At 41.5% G+C, this 19,143-nt stretch overlaps 1 protein-coding gene across 2 annotated transcripts in view; it reads right to left on the bottom strand.

Annotated features, from left to right (window-relative positions):
* palmdb (palmdelphin b) overlaps positions 1-18,765 on the bottom strand; it is a 146,670-nt gene extending 127,905 nt beyond the window's left edge. The window contains exon 1 of one of the 2 annotated variants that reach the window (XM_068036869.1): positions 18,696-18,765. The gene's annotated coding sequence lies outside the window, so the exon portion shown is untranslated. Of the gene's footprint in view, positions 1-1,348; positions 1,886-18,695 lie in introns of those variants that run through there. The other variant, XM_068036867.1, reaches the window with a different exon arrangement.
* Between the last annotated feature and the right edge of the window lie 378 nt (positions 18,766-19,143).

Raw genomic sequence — 19,143 nt, 5'->3', positions numbered from 1 at the left:
CCAGAGAGTTGTGCAGGCTAGATCACTGAAAGTATTTAAAGAGAAGGAAGATAGATTTTTGAAATATCAGGGAGTTGAGGGCTATTAGGAGCTGGCACGGAAGAGGAGTTGAGGTCTGGGGCAGATCAGCCATGATTTATTGAATGGCGGAGCAGGCTTGAAGGGCCAAATGGCCAACTCCTGCTCCTATTTCTTATGTTCCAGCATCTGCAGTCTTTTGCTTTTATAGACATAAACAATTTTTTTTTCATTCTTTCATGGAAGCAGGCATTGCTGGGAAGGGCAGTATTTGTTGCCCATCCCTAATTGCCCTTGAATTGAATGGCTTGCTAAGCCATTTCAGAGGGAAGTTAAGAGTCAACCACATTACTGTGGGTCTGGAGTCACAGGTAGGTCAGGCAGGAATGGCAGATTTCCTTCCCTAAAGGACATTAGTGAACCAGATGGGTCTTTACAACAATTGACAATGGTTTTATGGCCACCATTAGACTAGCTTTTAATTCCAGATATATTAAATTAACTCAAATTTCACCATCTGCCATGGTGGGATTTGAACCCATGTCCCAGATCATTAGCCTAGGCTTCTGGATTACTAGTCCAGTGACATTACCATTATGCCGCCACCTCCCCAATTCTGTGGCACTATATGAAGAAAAGCATGGAGTTTTCCTGGCATCCTGACCAAAATTCCTCCCAGAACCAATACCACCACAGATAAACTGGTCATTCACCTCATTTGCTGTTCGTGGGATCTTGTGATAACCAAATTGATTGCTAGTTTCCCTATAAACATCAGTGACTGCACTTCAAAAAGTAAATGGTTGTTTGCTTTTGAACTAAGGATATCCCAAGGAGGCAATAAATATTATACAGATACATTTTTTGTTGAATATTCTGAGGCGGAATGTATAGCTCGGTATCAGATTGTTAGTTCTTACAAAATGCCTAATTAGGACAAACTTTCTGAAGAGCTTACTCAAATTCCAACATAGTCAAAATATAGTACTTCATTCGTATAATTGTTGTGCATAATATATTTGATTCATTGCATTGCAAACATTAAGTCTTGGACATCTGGTTCAAAACATGAAACCATACTGGAACTACTTAATGCCGAGTTTGTGATAAGATTATCCATAATTAAAAGATTACTACAAGATGGAAGTAACACTGTCTATACTTTTTCTTTGACTCATTTAAATGTATGTATACACAGCCAAGTATGTTACAAACGTATAGAAATATGATTTTATATCTAAACTGCCTAAACAATAAACTCCTAATAATGCAGCCCTAAAAGAGGAGCTACCTACATGTTCTTATTCAAGGAAATATATTTCATTCTTACCCAGCTGTGTTCTTGTGCAGATCAGTCGACAAAGCAATGTTCCTTAAGAGGTGAAGAAAATTCTTTGTACTTGGAAAATTTCTCTCTATTACATGACTTCAAGTCTTGAAAGTAATAAGACTTCTGGTCAAATCAAGAACTCAGCCGAGGCGACAGGATGGTTGCTGGATTTCACAACCATCGGTGAACGATTTGTGGCGTCATGTACAAATATCCCCCCTCTCTCAGACAACTTCAGCCAGCTTCATACCATTCCTGAGTGCATGAATCAGTGCCCAAATCCATCCCAGTGTTTTATGCAGAATGCTCAAACTTGCTTCGCTTTTCTTTGGCTCGACAGCTGTCTTCCGCTGCACGACACGCACTGGCAGTCAGAGGCAATTAGCAAATTACTTTTCTCCTAAATTAGCTTCCTATGCTTTGGCATCATGTCAATCAGCTTGTCCTTTCAAGCTGCTGCTATATATTTTATAAACAAGCAACAGCTGATAGAATGACAACACAACTACATGATTTTTTTCCCCCTGAGACTGGCTACTGTCAGTCACTTCTACTGCTACTTCTTACTTATTGCTTAGGAATAAAAGTGACAAAGTGACCCATGCCCCATACAAATGCTGGAAATTTGAAAATAATAGTGGAGCTGCACACTGGGACCGTCAGCATCTAAAGGAGAAAAATGGAGCCCCTTTACCAGTTTTGATGAAGGGCCCTGCTGTATTGTTATCCTTTCTTTCTCTTTAAAATGATAATTAATCTGCTGCATTTTTCAAGGTATTTATGTTTTGGACTGTGCTCACGGGTCACAATAACATTCTTTTCTATAACACAACATGCATCAACCATCTGCATTTATTTAACACCTTTTACAAAGTAAAATATGCCGAGGCGCTTCACAGAAGAGTTACCAGACAAAAGTTAACACCAAGCCGCATAAGGAGATAACAGGACATCTGAGCAAAAGCTTGATTAAAGAGGCATGCTTTAAGAGGTGTCTTAAAGGCAGGTAGGGAGGCAGAGAAGTTTAGGGAAGGAGTTCCAGAGCTTCCACATATGGATACTCATTTGCTTCACAGTAGCTACTAGTCCAGTTTTGGACTGTTTCTGAGTTTTAGATTGTCACAGTGCACCACATAGACACCAATTTTCTTATTTCAACTTGGAGTAATTGCCCTGCCCCATTGTTTCTGAAATAGCTACAAATTAAATCTGTTGGTGCAGGCTGATGTAAAGATGACTCTGATTGCCAGTAATTTCAGAATGCATCCACTACCTTAAGAAAAAGGCTGAATGTAAACAAAATTATAAATCAGCAGAGCAGTCAGCTAGTTGGGTCACTCCATTCCTCAGTCTGACAGCTTCTATACCACACAATGAAGGAATGTCAGCTAATAGATTCTTCCATTTAAACAAACTCATTAGGGAAGCGAGGTATTTCTCATTTATACACAGCCTGTATCAAGACTATGACTCATTGAAGGGTTCAAGTGACACCGCAAACCACAGAAGTCAAACTCACAAACGTTTGTTAATGTCACCTGTACACTTGAATGTGCTGGTTTTCAGTCACGCATTTATAAATTAGACTTATTCAGGTTTTAACAAAGGCTGAATGATGAAAAAGAACTAATTGTTGGAAGTGATAGCAACATGCTTGGAGACATATCATGAGACAGGATTGGCTATTACTGCATTTTGGTGTATGAATATGCAACCAATATAGGATATTAAAGCTTTGTTATTTATAGCATGGAACTAATTGAATGCATGCCAATTGATAGTCAGTATTTTGACCCATGTATTAGCTTGTCAGCAATTCACAAGACAAAGCAATTTTTTTTTTCTTGGAGCAGAGGTTGTCAATGTCAATCACTCTGAAGACTGCACTGGAGCTTGTCGGGGGTTGAGACTGTAACTAATCAGATATTACAGTTGCATGTAAATTTGAGGCAGAAAACATTAAAATGAGGTATTGGTATCTGAGAGACAGTCACAGGTGTTTTAAGTTAGTGTTTCTTCCAAAAGAAGTTATATATAAGAAATAAGCAGCTAAAATGGAGCATTTTCAAAGGAACTTTCTTGGCCATGCCCTGTTATTATCCTCTGTGACGGTTTATTTGCATCAATACTGTTTGTAGCCACATTTTGAGATAAGATGAATGTTCTCTGGTATGAATGCATTAATTGGTCTTACTTGGTAATTTGGGCGGGTGGGTAGTTAAAATAGGCAAATTATTTGCTATCATCTGTTTTGCAGTATCACCAAAGATCCATTTCATCCCCAAAATGTTTTGGATGAGGGGCTTATCCTCATAGATAATAAATTTCATACCTTCAGGATTCTCAGTTCTGCTCAGTAATTTTGAAATCATCCCTGCTGCTAACCGGTTATGAATGTTGGTTATGAGAAAATCTTGTCCCACTGCACTCTTCATGTAATTCCTTATCTTCACATGTCATTGACTCTATTCAAAGCTGTTTTAAGGTGTCAGTGTGTATGGGGCCGTGCCGACTTTTCGAAAGCTATTGCTCATCTTTTCTGAGTTTTTTAGGTTGGCATACATGCAACTGTAGAAGCTCTACCTCAGTTCCACTGAAATCAGCTGAGTCTAGGATTTTCCTGGTCTGTCATTTATTTGCAAAAATACACTTAGCAACAGATCCATTAGAGAAGCTTGCTTTATGAGGGCATTTCTCTGACTTCACACTCCCACTAGAGGGCTTCACATGCGAAGAGTGCGTATTAGGAATATATGTTCATGCAAATGTCCCATGCAGGATTTTGTAACCACTAATTTAATTGATCAGAAACATCATTTGCAGATTGCACTTGAGTCTCCACTATGTACCCTTGGCAGATGAGGCTCCATTGGATGTGGCCCATGGGGTATGGGGCTGGTCTCCCTGGCTACCTATCTTTCTTCCTGGGTATTCCCCAAGCCCAGGTGGCCATGGAGAGGGAACACACAGTGTCCTTTGGTACGCTTGAGATCTTCCATAGCTAGTAGATGTTTCAGGGAATAGAGTGTCCTTTGGATAGTCACAATAACATTATTGTTTAATTGATAATGCTCATTTTGGTTTTGTTGAGACTTTGTTGTCTATTTTGGTATCCTCTAGTTTGACTGGACCATATGTTCCTTATATTCATGGTGCCTTTAAAGGGGCATTTGTTATACTGATTCGTGTTTGGTGATGTTAGGGCAACTCAGTGCCATCCTTATTGGTCTATCAAAATAGGCCCGTCCTCTCCATGGACCATGAAGTCAGAAAATTATCCATTATAGATTTATCATTAAAGTTTATTGTAGTTTATTGTTGAGTTAATTATTCTGCATCCCTTTCCCAGTGATTGTAATGAAAGTACGAGAGATCATTGCACTCGGGAACTTTTCATAGAATAGTAAGTGATGGAATTATTTCTGTTACCCTTAAAATCTCTTGGGAAGGAAGTAATGAACAAGGTAATAAATGAACAAGGGAACTTTGTTAGACCTGAACTGAATCCAATTTGCTGTGGAAGCAGGTTGTACATTGGTACAAAACATCAAGGCATTAAAATGTATCAGATGTCAAGATCAAGGTCAGTACTCAGAGGTGGCCTGAGTTTAAGTTGAACATTAACAAAGATAGACTCGCACTTCTCTTTGAATAATGCATGGGAAGGAAGGTCATGGTTTTCAGTCCATTTCCTGATTAATTTAATCTTACACTATTCAATTTTAATTTATGAACTATGCATTACATTTAGATTCTCGTCATCCCAAAGTTTTAATGACATAAACGTTAATCTAAAATAAAATGTGAATAATCACTTTCAGCGTTATTTCACACTCCTTCGGATGGTGTCATTTTCCCAACTAAGTTAAGTGATTTCCAGTGAATTTTTGCTGTTAACAAATAATCACTGAGGCTAGAATTTGGTGTGCCCTGGTTTTTTAGCAGGTGGGGTGTCGTGATTCATGACTTGCAAAACCGTTTCTGAAAGGGGTAGGCTGCACGTAAAATTTGTGCATCCACCTTATTTCCGCAAATGCAGTATCCCATGCTGCACTCCTCTCTGTAGCATTGCCGGTGGCCTCTGCGCATTGCAGGGCACCAAGTAATGTTCTGAACAAACCAGGCAGCCTTCCCTTTTTAAAGGGGCAGTCCCTATAAAAGGGAAGCTGCACTAATGGACTGCAGACTGCTGCATAATAACTTTGGAACACTCAGGGTCAAAGGAGATCACGCAATATGCCAGGGAAAGGGCTCCCGGTTCAGTGAAGCTGCCCAGGGGACACTGGTGACAGAAGTGGAGGTCAAGAGAGAGGTCATGTTTCTGTTGGTGGCAGGAAGCCTTCAGGGCACACCCTCAGAAGGGAATGGAAGCAGGTGGCAAGTGCAGTTAATGTCTAAAATGTAATCCCAAGGACATGGGAACAGTGCAGAAAAAGTTTAATGATCTCACTCAGGTGGCCAAGGTAAATGAATGTATCTGCAACTCCATGGCAGCACTGCCAGACTGACCCAGATGATGCATCTGTTAGCCGCTGTCTCAGCTTCCACTGCAGTACAGGTTGAGGCCCCCCCAATGGTCTCACAGAAGGGAACCTGCCATGGATCTCCTTAGCAGCACTGGGCGTGATGCTACACTACTCAGTTCCACTTTTTTCATGTTTGAGATTTCTGTTATACTGGCTTCAATTCCCCTCTGTCCCTTTCCAAATTTCTGCATACTGATTTTGCTGATCGATTCGGCAGTTCTCTGCATGACACAGCATTTGCCTGGCAAGAGGGCAACCTGACAAGTCATTCTCATGACCATCAATCTATCCCTCTGTCAGCCTTTAATCCAAGGTCAGATACAGGAAGGGTGCTCACCTCTTCCATAGAACTGTCGTCTGGAACTCCAGTTGAATTCTCAGCAGGGTTGTTACCCACTTAGCAGCTGGGTAAACTGGAGTGATCTTGTGGTGAGTCACAGGAGATTACTCATGAAGGAACTTTTGTATTGAGGGGTTTCAAATAAGAAACCACTAGCTGAAAAGAAACACCTAAAAACTGAAGTCATAATCCAGTGCTTGTTGATGAACACTATGAAGTAAGCGACAGCAGCCTGGGAGATTTTTTCAGATATTTCTTTTCTTTAGCCTCTAATGTTGACTTTCATTCATGGCTCAGTTAAATGGAGGCTTAGCGATACAAACTCAATTGATTGTACTCAAATGTTTAGGCCACATAATTAGCACCCTACCAAATTCACGCCCATGAAAATGCATCAAGGACTGTGAAATCTCGGGTCCTCTGTGAAATCGGCTATTTTGTGTCCTTTGCACATTTTATTGATTGACACAAGGCTGAACTCACTGACAGGTAGATGAGGAAGGGCTTCTGGTGCAGTTTTGCGATTAGCAGTCTCAAATGCTGGTGAGAATGCCAGAATGAGCAAATCAAAAACAGCCTTTGCTGAAGCACATCGAGTGAAAGTATTTCGAAACCAAATTCTGCATACCAGAGGTGGAATACTGTTTTATACAAGCTCCAATGTTTTGTTGAATCATGGTGGGCAAATGTTCACTGCCACTTTGAGTACAAAAGTCATCACAGCAGCAAGATAGTATTTGGCACCGCACTGCTGGAAAACGAACATGCAAAAAAACAAGCAACAATTTCATCCCTTTTAAAGAAATACAGAGAGCTCAGAAATCATCAGTTGGTTACCATGGAATTTGTGGATGTATTTGCAACCACCAACATACCACTGGAAAAACTTGCTGGGGTATTCATTCAACGTTATGTACAAAATAGTAGTTGCTTGCCAAGTGCAAATGAATTACGACTGGACTACCTACTGAAGGTTTTTGCTACACATTGTGAGGAGATGAAGTCTCAGATTAACGCATGTGAGTCTTTTGCAATTATTTGTGATGAGTCCACTGATGAGCAAGACAACTATGTGCTGCATATTTTGTTTGATTTTATGCCTGGTAAGGCCGAAGATGTACAGGAAAGCTAACAACAGTGCTCACAGACTGCGTCTGCTTAGAAGCTGTTAATTACACCATAGTTTCCCAAGCGATAATCAAAACCATATCAAAATGCAGCGCAGGTTTCAACAAAGTGTCTGCTTTCATTAGTGACAATGCAACTTACATGACAAAATCTTTCAAATCTGATCCAAGGTGTAATACCTAACGCTGTCCATAATACATGTAATGCACATTTAGTTTCTCTTGTTAGTGAGATGTGGAAGAGTGAGTTTGCTAAAGTTGACAAACTGGTCGGCTACATTAAAACGATCTTCAAAGCTGCCCTAGCGGCAAGCTTCGATACAGGCAACGTGTTGCAAATGCAGCTGAAATAGCTGAAATAGGGGAACAAAACTCCACACTTCCTCCACGGCCAGTAATTACACGCTGGAATTCTTGGTTTCAGGGAGTACAGTATCATGCAGTTCACCTGAAATACTACTCAGTCTTTGTATCAGAAGAACTCACACTGACACCAAAAACACAGGTTTTAACAGACATTGTAACCCTTCTAAATGATGCTCAGCTTAATGAGGAGATTCACTTTGTTGCCAAGAATGCAACATGACTGATGGATTTAATCACTTTGTTTGAATCTTGACACTTCACAAAGCTTTCAATAAAGTAATGGATGTACTGTTCTGCGCTGAAGAACAGTCAAATGAACAACAAGCTAATGCTAAATTAAATGCGTGTGCCCAACAGGTCTTTTCCTGTATGGCAAAGAAGCTCAAACAATATTACTGCTATGGGGAAGAGTCGAGTGGTGAAGAAAAAGGGGCTCAGAGGTTTCAACAACCTTCTGCAGCATTTCTGAAAGTTATGTGCATCTTTGGCACTGCACAAATGCACCTGTTGATGACGCATTTAAACTCAGTTGATGCGAGTCCTGGCTTTGACAAGAACTGTAGGCTGGAGATTCCTGCTTATAAAAGCATTGCAAAAGAAGTGGATTGTATTTTGCCTGTTCTTCAGTTTTGGAACTCTGTGGAATGCAGAATCCCCACCTTACAAGGCTAGCACCATGCTGTCTGACAATTCCAACAAACTCTGTGGATGTGAAGAGAGCTGTGTCTAAATACGGACAGGTGTTCACAGTGCAGAGACAGGGAATGAAGAGACAGACAGTTGTAGGTTGCTCCATGCTCACATTCAACCACTGACTTCAGTGAATGAAGAACATTTCTCGCCAGCTTTCTAAAATAGTTTTTGAGTATACAATAAATGCCATTTGAAACAAGAAATCTTCTTTGTCTATTTTTGTTTTAAATAGATCACTTTCATGGATTGTTGCGGAACCATGACATTTGCGATTTATATACATGAAATTGTAAAATTCGCGATTCTTAAAATGCCGTGACCGTGAAATTTGTAAAATTTGACCATGATTTTGGTTGGGCTCTACGCATAATGTTGACAGACCAATAGACTGCACTATTTGTGACATATATTTTTTCAAAAGTCAGAACAATGGCAGAACTTTATACTGCATTGATATTGCAGGAACTATTTGAGAGCAGAACCTACTGCTGGAGCAGTGCAAACTAACAACACTGTTCTATAATGTTAGCACTGTATCTCATCCAAACTGGGGGAAAGTGAAGCATTCCACATGTATACTGTAATGCACATAGAGAGCTCCACTCATCAGCAACGGAATGCTGGTGAAATGTTATATGTATAACAGGTGTATTAATGCATATCTTTGTTTATATGTCATACAATGCAATTTCAATCTCTTCAAGTAAAGAAGGTCATTTTTAAATCTGTTTTAAAGTTACTTTTAAGGTCCCTTTGTCCAACTTTATTTTGAAGTAGTAATCTGGGTTTATTTTATCTGTCTTTTAATGCTGCATATGTGCTCTGACCAGTGCACTGTGAAGCTTTGCATTTGGTGTGTAGAATTTTCATCTTGAAAGATTAGTTTGCATCACATCTTCTTTAATACCTTTCAAACAACAAATGAACTACTTCCCTTGCTAAGAATCTTATTTACCCAATCTTTGTACCATAATCTGCTTTTATGAGCTGCGGCCCAATGAATGTTACAGACTAAGTACAAAGACGTCAGTAGATTATAAACAATTAACTAATACTGTCCACCTGAATGCTTCAGTGAGAAGGAGGATTTTATACCACTTCTGGAATTATTTAATATGTCCGAGTGGATATTAGTTTGCTGTCCTTTTAAAACAACAAAACTCTTAAATAAGAATTCTGAAGAAGGGTCACTGACCTGAAATGTTAACTCCGCCTCTCTCTCCACCGATGCTGCCAGACCTGCTGAGTATTTCCAGCATTTCTTGTTTTTATGTTAAATAAGTACGTTTTATTTGTTATTCATTCTTCTTCTCTTGGTACAGTATTCTTACAAAATCCTTTAATTTAAAGAATAGCTGGTGTCCCTCAACAAATTTAGAAGTGATTTAGAATCCTTTTTCTCCTGTAAGTGGTCAGCTATATGTGCTTGTCAGCGACCCACTTACAGGACATTTCCGATACCACTGTGTATCAAGCTGCAAGCTGATTATGTGACCTGTTCGTCATATGACTTACTCCCACTGGGTAACGAGCTACAGGCATGTCATATTCGTCATGTGACTTACACCCAGTGTTAGTCACATAACTTGCTTCTACTGGGTAACCAGCTGCAAGCAGGTAGTGTTCGACATGCACCCAAGCTTCAAGGAAGTAAACAGCTTGCCTTGCAAATTTCGGGCTGAATTTAGTCAGCCTGTTTGGAGTGGGAATGGAGGTGTGGAGGGTCAAAGAATAGCGTCGCAAGTGTCCGCCTGGAAATCCGACATCGCGATATTGGTTCTGGATTTAGTCAGCGGCAGGAAAGCACCAAGGCGGTGTTGCTGTCTCAATGTGATGGGACTGCCATTTAAATTGTATAACAGTTACTTATAATTCATTTGCATACAATGGTTCATAATTTAATAGGGGATTAAGTTGATGATGGGCGGCCCTCATGTGCCTTCAGATTCCCAGCCATTGAAAGATGGTGGCACCGAGGTGAGGCCTCAGTGCTGCGATGGTTAGGCAGTATGACCAGCACTAGATAGGGAAAGAGTGGGGAGCAGATGCCACTGTCGGCCTGCAGTACTGTGTGCTCTGCATGTGTGGGCTTGGTCTTGGGTGGACAGCACAGGTGGCCATACTGCTGGGTCATCTGCATGGGTGGCCAGACTATCGGGTGAGAGGGTTGGCTCTCAGCAAGGGTGGGCACTGAAGACCATCAGCATGTAAGCCGAGAGGAGTAATAAAAGCAAAGAAGCCAAGGTAACTTTGTGTTTGCAAGAACAGTGCTCTGGAGGCCTACTAATCACCTGGCATGGGTCTCATACACCCTGTCTTTGTGGACCCCAGCCACCTTCATCAACAGGAAGGGCTTTCATTCCATCAACATTCAACTGGTCTGCGACCACTGAAAGCATTTCCTGCAGATATGCGCCCACTTCCCGGGAAGCAGCCATGATGCCTACATACTACGACAGTCCTAGTTGCCACAGCTTTTCGGACCCCCTCTTGCCTTCAGGGATGAATTCTCAGGAACCAGGGCTATCCTTTGAAGACATTGCTACTCACGCCTGTGAGGATCCCTTGCAATTCAGCAGAGGAGAGGTACAACAATTGCCCCGCCTCCACGCGAACGAGCATCAAGCAGTCCATTGGGCTGCTGAAGATGAGATTCCGGTGCCTGGATCGATCTGGTGGAGCACTGCAGTATGACCCAGCGAAAATCTCATGTAACGTGGTAATCTGATGTGCTCTGTACAATTTAACACTGCAGAAGGGGGGAGGCCTTGCATGATTGATCGCCACTCTTCAACTGACAAGGAGGGTGATGAGCAAGCAGCAGTGGATGTTGAACCCCTCGCACTGCAGGCCAGGCACATTAAGCAATGGGCCAAGGAGGCAAGAGACAGTCTCATACCTACCCACTTCCAGTCACCATGATGGCCTCTTGGATGGAAAGCAATAATGACTCACTTCAATGTATTCAATGTCACCTCCTTTCTTTTTGGGTTCCGTGCCTAGCCCCTAGCTGAACCATGCACTTTGGCCCATGCTTACCAAAGGAAGGCTGTGCTTACACTGGCAGCCACTAAGGGAGAAGGGTAATGTCAGCATCTTACAATTTAAGGCATGAAAGAATAACCATTTTACACAATGAATGTTAACTTCAATAACAAAATAACTTTATATCACAATACAAATGGTAAATGACAAACATCCGTGAAACCCCAAGTGCCTCTAGGTGGTTTTCTTTATACATTTACGATTGCTTCTATGAGATGTGAACCCAGTGACAGCAGCTGGGCTGGAGGCAGGCTGCTGATCAGACTGCTCCTTGGACTGTGATAATTGCGACTGCCGTCCTCGGGCTGCCTGAGGCCTGGAGGGCCCTGGCTGCCTGAGGGTTCCTGCACAGGTGCAGGACTCTCCTCAGGTGTTACGGCTGCCGGAGCTGGGCTCACTGGTGGCGCAGTTGAGGAGCCTGTGCCAACACTCAGAGCATCCTGAGGGGAGCCCCCAGCTGTGGAGGTCAGCCTTTACTTTTCTCTTTCAAGGCTCGCTTGGACCTCCCTGATGACCAGCGCAGGACGAGGAGCTGGAGAAGACTCCAGGCCCCTCGTCCTTCTCTCGCCTTGCCACTGCTGCATAGAGCTCATGGCCAAGGCGATGATGTGCAGGTCTGTGTGTATCTGTGGGTTCTGGCTCTCCAGGAGGGTCGCCAACCTCTTGATGGAGGAAACCATAAGCTCACATGCCTGAGGCATGGCAGCAGTCATGGCATGGATGGACTCCTCCATTGTCCATTCATGGCTGTGCATGGCTTCTGGTATGTCTGCCAGATGTTGCCTTACCTCTCTCTGAAACTCCAGCATGCCCTGTGCTGTCGATACCACAGACTCATCATCAGCCTGGGGCTCAGCATAGGCCTGGCCAGCCATAGTCCTCCGACTGTCAGAGGTCTCGGCTGTCTCAGCCTCAGCCAGCTGCTCAGACGTGTGTGTGGTGCTCTTACCAGCTTGTGACCCTGATTCTAAAGCCAAGTGTAGACCCACCGAGGTGAAAGTATCTGTGCTGGTGGAAGGTGCAGGTGAGTCATGTGATGGTGCATCCTCTGACTGCTCCTCTTCAGAGGTTGATGTTTGTCCCCCTTCTGATGCAGTCTTCTGCGGGCGCCAACCTGCATGAACGAACACAAACATTTGTGGGTTAGGCATTGCAGGTCTCGTCATGATATCCATGCATGATGTGGGCCTCCAGAATTGTGTTGGATGCTGATTGAAGACAGTCCTCACTCTGTTGCGCAGAGACTCCAGTCTCACCATCTGCGATTGAGCAGCCGCCTTGAGTCATTGCTAGCTCCAGTGCTTCATTTTCAGCTGCCGAGAGAGGCCGTATGTCTGCAATTCCTCCTCCAGTCCTTGAGGTTTCCCTGTTGTTATGGTCCCGCTTGTTCTGCAAGTGAAAAGAGGGAGAGCTACAGGACACGTGTGTTAGTGACAGCCGCTCATTCCCTGCTGAGTTTCCTATATGGCTCATACCCACATCAGCTCACAGGGGAGGTAATGGTGGGGGGGGGGAGCTTCATTAGATAGTGGCCTGTGGCCGAGATGCATCCATGCATCTGGCAGGATGTGGTGCGGCCTAACCCATTTGCAAGCACATCTGTGGTGCCTGCATTCCATGTCGTGCTGCCTCCCACATAGCCACATGCAATTCCCAAGAAGGAGAGTGGTGCGGAGCACTCACCTTGGCAGACCGAAGGAGGTTGCTGACTCTCTTCCTGCACTGGACCCATGTTCGGGGAGTGACCCTACGGCTGCTGACCTCCTCTGTGATCTCCATCCAGGCTTGCTTGGTCCAGGAGTCACTCCAACACCAGTTTCAGCAGTAAACAGCAAATGACTTTAAGGAAGCAATAAAAGCAGGATGGTGCCTGCACCTGCTCCAGAATCATCCAACGCTGCATTCGGCATCTCAAATCCCACCCCATCGCGTAATTGATCGGGCCCAGTGCCTCCATTATTATAATTGGATGCCCGCCGCACAGGTGGCGAGCAGCAACGGCACCCACTTCTGGGTCCGCCGCTGGCACCCGCGACAGGAACACTAAATCCAGTCCTTCATTTGGCCTTCACTTGGTGTCTCCATCGTGACTGGAATGGTTAACATATACTGGTGTAATCCTGTGGCCTATCATATGGCTGCAAAATGATCACTTACAGTTTCCTTTTTTGATTTTTTTTCTTTTTTTTGATATTTCTGTTTTAATAGAGTGTGCTGATGACATCAGCTGGGGAGTAGCTTCATGAAGAGTTTTGTGGCAGTTGAATTAACATTAGTATTGACATGAATCAGGTGGTTATAAGCATGTGCTCATGATGTACATGTTAATTCTCCTTCATTGTATCATTTGGATGGTATCTCCTCCTGCTAACTCCCTCAGCCATCCCATGAGAATGTACCACTTAAATAAGAACACTACTGACCCATTTGTGACCAAGCCTCTAAACTACTCTAGTAGGCATGCAATTTATGTGGACTGTGCAGTTGAGTTTCTTGTCAATAGTGACCCCCAATATGTAGATGTTAGGGGACTGAACGATGTTAAGCCATTGAATGTCAAGTAGAGATGGTATAAAGCTCTCTCGAATGAAAAATGTTAAATTATGATAGCAAGTTGAAGGAATTTAGTTTGTATCTCTTGAGATTAGAAGGTTGAGGGTGGTCTAATTGAGGTAATTAAAATGATCAAGAGATTATATAGGGTAGCTACAAAGAAATTATTTCCTCTGGTGGGGGAATTTGGAAAAAGGGCCAGTTCGAAGTGAATTTTTCACACAAAGGTTTGTGGAATTCTGGAACTCTCTTCCTTAAAAGGCTGTGAATGCTGGGTCAATTGAAATTTTCAAGACTGAGATTTGCATTGTGTCAGGGTATCAAGTGATATGGAGTGAAGGCAGTTAAATAGAGTTTAGATCTCGATTGCTGTGATCGAATAGAATGGTGGAACAAATTCAAAGGGCTGAATGGCCTATTCCTGTTCCTATGTAGATGTAATCACAACCTCCAACACATTTTTGTGTCTGCGCATATCAGTTCCTGTTCTCACTCACCGAACTTAAGTCATGAAAGTCGCAAGATGATAATTTTTCTCAGTTAATGACAAATTTGGAACAGGATCCTAAAACAGGCATTAAAGTCCTGCTTTGTTTATTCAAAACCATGAGCACCTGTTTCAGGCTTCCAGTATATTTGAAAGTCATTTGTTTCTAATTTGGCAGCCGTGCAGTTCTGGAGGAGATAGGGCTCGAAATTTGCCCCCCAGCAAAAATGCGTCATCCAAAGACGAGCACAAAGAGGATTAATTTTCCCCCAATAAAAACACACTAAGAGGCTTACCTTTCTGATTTAGTTCTCAAAAGAAACTCAACCAAAATTATCAACTCACCTTTTCTCACTATCAATGCTAACCGACCTGATGTGTTTTTTTTTTCAGCTTCTCTATTTTTGTTTCAAGAGAAAAAAACACTTGGCTCATCAAAACTCATTCCTTGAGAATCCAAACGCTCTCAACCAGGCATTTGACTACATTTGAACACCTTGATGATTTTGTCCCTCACTTTGGCTGGCTAGCAGATCATTCGAGACATGTAACTTCTTTTCAATAGTTTCATTATCATATCAATTTCAAACTTACTTTTCACTAACTAAAGTTTATGTTCTCTGGTCTTAACCAGTTTCATGTACTCTGAAGTAATATTTCAGTTTGCCTATACCATTTCATATCTTATAGACTGAAATGAAGTAACCTCCTTAAATGCTTTCTTTTTAGACAGTAAATCTTCACCTTATCCGACCAAACTCAAGCTCAGACCAGGGCAGGGGAATAGACAATTTTGATTTAACTATATCACACAGAGGGAGGCGAATATGTGCAATGGATCACCCTGGAAAACAGAGGAGATGGTTAGTGTCAACAAATTCAAGAGGGAGCTGAATAGTTTTTTGACAAGTGATTTAGAGGATAGGAGACACAATGCAACGTGGTATTTTACGAGGCCAAATAGAACTTGCGGAGCTTTTCCATTCCAGTACATTCCTTTGCTGCTATTCAATTTTTCCTCATGGCATATTACATAGGATTGTCTTGTTGTTCTTCTCTGTACCCTTTCCAATGTCTGCATATTGGCATGGTTACTGGAAAGGAACACAATACTTCATCTGTGGTCAGACCAGTACATTATAAAGATAAAGCTTTATAATTATTTAGTTGTCCCATCTTTCATGATCTAGGGCAGGTATGTAAGACACTTAGTAAAGCAAGATTAAAACTTGCTGTTGTTGGCAGTAGGTCTGGATTATAGACAGAGAGAACAGTTAGTGGAGGAACTGTGAAGTTTATGCAAATAATAGTTAAACATTGCTCCAGATTGAAATCTTTTGTTTTAACTGAATTTCACTGTATTGACAGTTAGTATTTAGCTAGAAGTTTAGAAGCTGCTATTCTAGCAGTGAATATTAATGGAAGCAGGTGCTTTTTGTCTTGGTGTGAATTGACTGCAACATGTTTCTATAAATAGATCATTCTATTTCTCTTAAAACTGACATCCATAAGTTATGCCAAATTTATCTTGCTAACCTTCTGCAATATGTGGTGTTGTAGTCTGAGTATCCTAAGGGGCCAATCCAAAAATTTCAAAAGAAGCACAATATTTAACTTGGGCAAAAAAAGACAGAACTCTAGATTTGGACACAATCACACAATGATATATTAAACACTCTGAATGCAGATTTAATTGCAATCATGTTTGAAAGATTTTACAGAGAATGTTATCAGAAAGAATGAATTGTACACATCCACACAAAATTTATAAAGGTACAGAACTTTCCAAATAAACTTTAAAAATGTAGCCTTATTTTTGTGTTTTTATTGGTTTTGTAGCTCATTTGAATATCAAAATGACACAAAAGGCCCATTAAATTCTTTTCAATATGGATTTTTTCAGTTTGTTTTATATTCTAGTTTGCTTTTCTTTAAGAGTTGACCATAAATAGATTTTATTTTAGGCACAATGCATCTTCCTTTAGATCTGCAGTAATGACCTTAGTGGTTCAGAATGTACATTCGAATGGTTAGACATACTGTCACTGCCACTTTCAGTCAAATATTTGACATGCCACATCATTCTGTCAGTGCAGTCATTTGTGCTGCATCATTAAATGCATTTTACGAAAGTGTAACATTCACACCTCTAGTCTGGTTACTTGAATTGATCTTTGGTTCTGTGAAATAGTCAGCTCCTTTTTGTTTCTATTTCAGTTTAGTTTTGTGATCGCTACCACCTTCTGACTCATGGTTTCCTCTGTATATGGCTGCATGTAACTTTTTCCAAATTGGTGTAACTTTTTAAGCAGAATGATTCTTCTTTGTAGGAGAGGACTTCTATTCAGTTTCCAAAAGGAAATGATCGGACGTATACACCCAGCACATCAGAAATAATGCACAATAGACTCTTTGTGAGGAATGTTCAATGTATTAACCCCTCCATTACTAAACTTTATCAAGTTGCTAAGTTCTACCAGAATGATATAACTAAATGACTACTAAATGAGGCATGCCAGTAACTGATCTAATAATAATTTATACTTATTTAGCACCTTTAGAGGAACAAAATGTCCCAAGGCATTTCACAGGAGTGTTATTAAGCAAAATTAGAGATCATGCACAGCAATATAAACGAATCAGTGAAACAGCAAACATTTCTGAAATTCAATAGGTCCTTATAACCATGCGTGAGAAGTGAGGGGACATCTAGTTGGGTATAAGTGCATAAGAATGGGGTAATGTTCAGAAGTGGAGGCCCAAACTTTCCTCATGAGTTCTGTAACTTTGACAGTTGCCCCGTCTCTCTGTGTCAGATCTGGGATTTTCTAGTGAGTCTCATAAGGGGCAAAATCTTTCCCTGCCCTTTGCAAGGCCAGTGACATCAGAGAGTGGCTCTGTGGTTATTTGGATGGGGCAATATGGCAGCAGGGACACTCTATGCCTGGAGTTAATGCTTTTTTGGTTCAGTCAGAACCTGGTGTATTATTGAGAGAGATGAGGTATACAGTCCTCCAGATAGACACAAATAGGACCCACCAAAGCAGAGTGAATGTCCCAGGCCAGGGAAATAGGCTGCAATTCCACAAACTGGGAGATTGTATTTTTTTAAAAAAATCTGGCTTAGTCTCCTTACACAGGGGGCCAGGGAGGGGCACAATGGGGTAGGTGCCATTTTTTCTGGCTGCATGGGGCAGGAAAGTGTCAGCAGTGGCACAGGTGCCAGCTGACCCAATGCAGATTAGGTGCCCTCCCACTGACCTTACCAATTCTAATGCGGTCGGTGCTGGATGACACCAGTAGGCACGATTTCAGTGTACTACGACCTGCAGAGGTTCAGCACCTGAAACCTTAACCTTCCTTTTCCTGTTACAGATGTTGACAGACCAGTTGTGTATTTTCAGCATTTTCTGTTTTAATTTTGGGCCAAAGTTACCTTTTGAACATTGAGAAATCTGAGAATAGCCCTGTTCAATAGAACACCTTCAGATCACAACAATATTTTAATGAGAGTTTTCTAACAAACGTCAGCCCTGATGCCATGCACTGAATGTCAAACTGATCTGTACAGGACATTTTTTAACGCAGAAATCTTTTTAATTCATAGAGGAACCTCATATCATAATCTATTTAAATATTTTCTTTAACTATATAAAACAAAAAATCTGACGTGGAGGAACAAGGGGAACCACAATGAACTGGAAAACTGTCGCTTAAAGTTTCTCAGCTGATTTAATTGTGTTGAGATCAAGACACTACTTGTGAAGAGATCATCCTGGTGCAGACACACTGAAAGACGTTCAGGATCAATACTAACAGGAGTTCATTGAGAGGTTCAAGCAGTTACGTGTAGCACATAAACACTTATTTATCTTCAAGAACAGGTCTATAGGGAGACATGCTGAGTGCCTGCTTTGTCAGTGATCTCAAAAATCACAACAGAATTAATGAACTGATTGAACTTATATTAAAGGTATACAAAGTCTCAGCCATGATTATATAACCTTGCATATATATCAATCAAAGCCTTTAATAAGTACTGTCTTGATGAGATAATATTTAACCAGGTTGATTTGGGAACCATTGCTGGAATTAGTTTGACTAATTCCATATGAAAGGGCGTAAAAGTTTGACAAGTTCAACAAACAATACAAAAGTACTGCAGAAAAAAAGATTTATCATTCTATAAAAAGCTTGGAATTGGTCTTACCTCAAAGGCAGTACAGAGGTGGAGTCTTTCCCCCCAGTTGTTCAGTGAAGTGCTAAGTCTGGGAGCTCCTCAGAACTGGACTCTCACAGCTGGTAAATGCCGTAATATATCATCATATAAATTCTTCAGGTCACAGCCTGGCACAGGAAATCATTTAGTGGAATAATGAAAGCTACAGTTTAAAACCACACAGTTATGCTGCAGAAATGAGCCACATATCAACATTTATGTTCTAAACCTGTATAAAGTTCTGCTGCTCTAGAAAATGGTACATTTAACAGACAGCTGCTTTGGAGGTCATTTTGGGAGTTCCCAATTATTTTATCAACTTTCTTGTTGCATATGTGTCACTTGCATGCAAGTTTGGTTGAATATAAACTGAAGCATATCACCATGAATCTGTAGACAATGGCATTCTACTTTTTTACATTTAAATAGCATTATGAAG

The sequence above is a fragment of the Heterodontus francisci genome, chromosome 8 (genome assembly GCF_036365525.1).
Source record: "Heterodontus francisci isolate sHetFra1 chromosome 8, sHetFra1.hap1, whole genome shotgun sequence".
Taxonomy (NCBI): Eukaryota; Metazoa; Chordata; class Chondrichthyes; order Heterodontiformes; family Heterodontidae; genus Heterodontus; species Heterodontus francisci.
The sequence above is the reverse complement of the archived record's forward strand: the minus strand, read 5'-3'. Positions and strand labels throughout refer to the sequence as shown.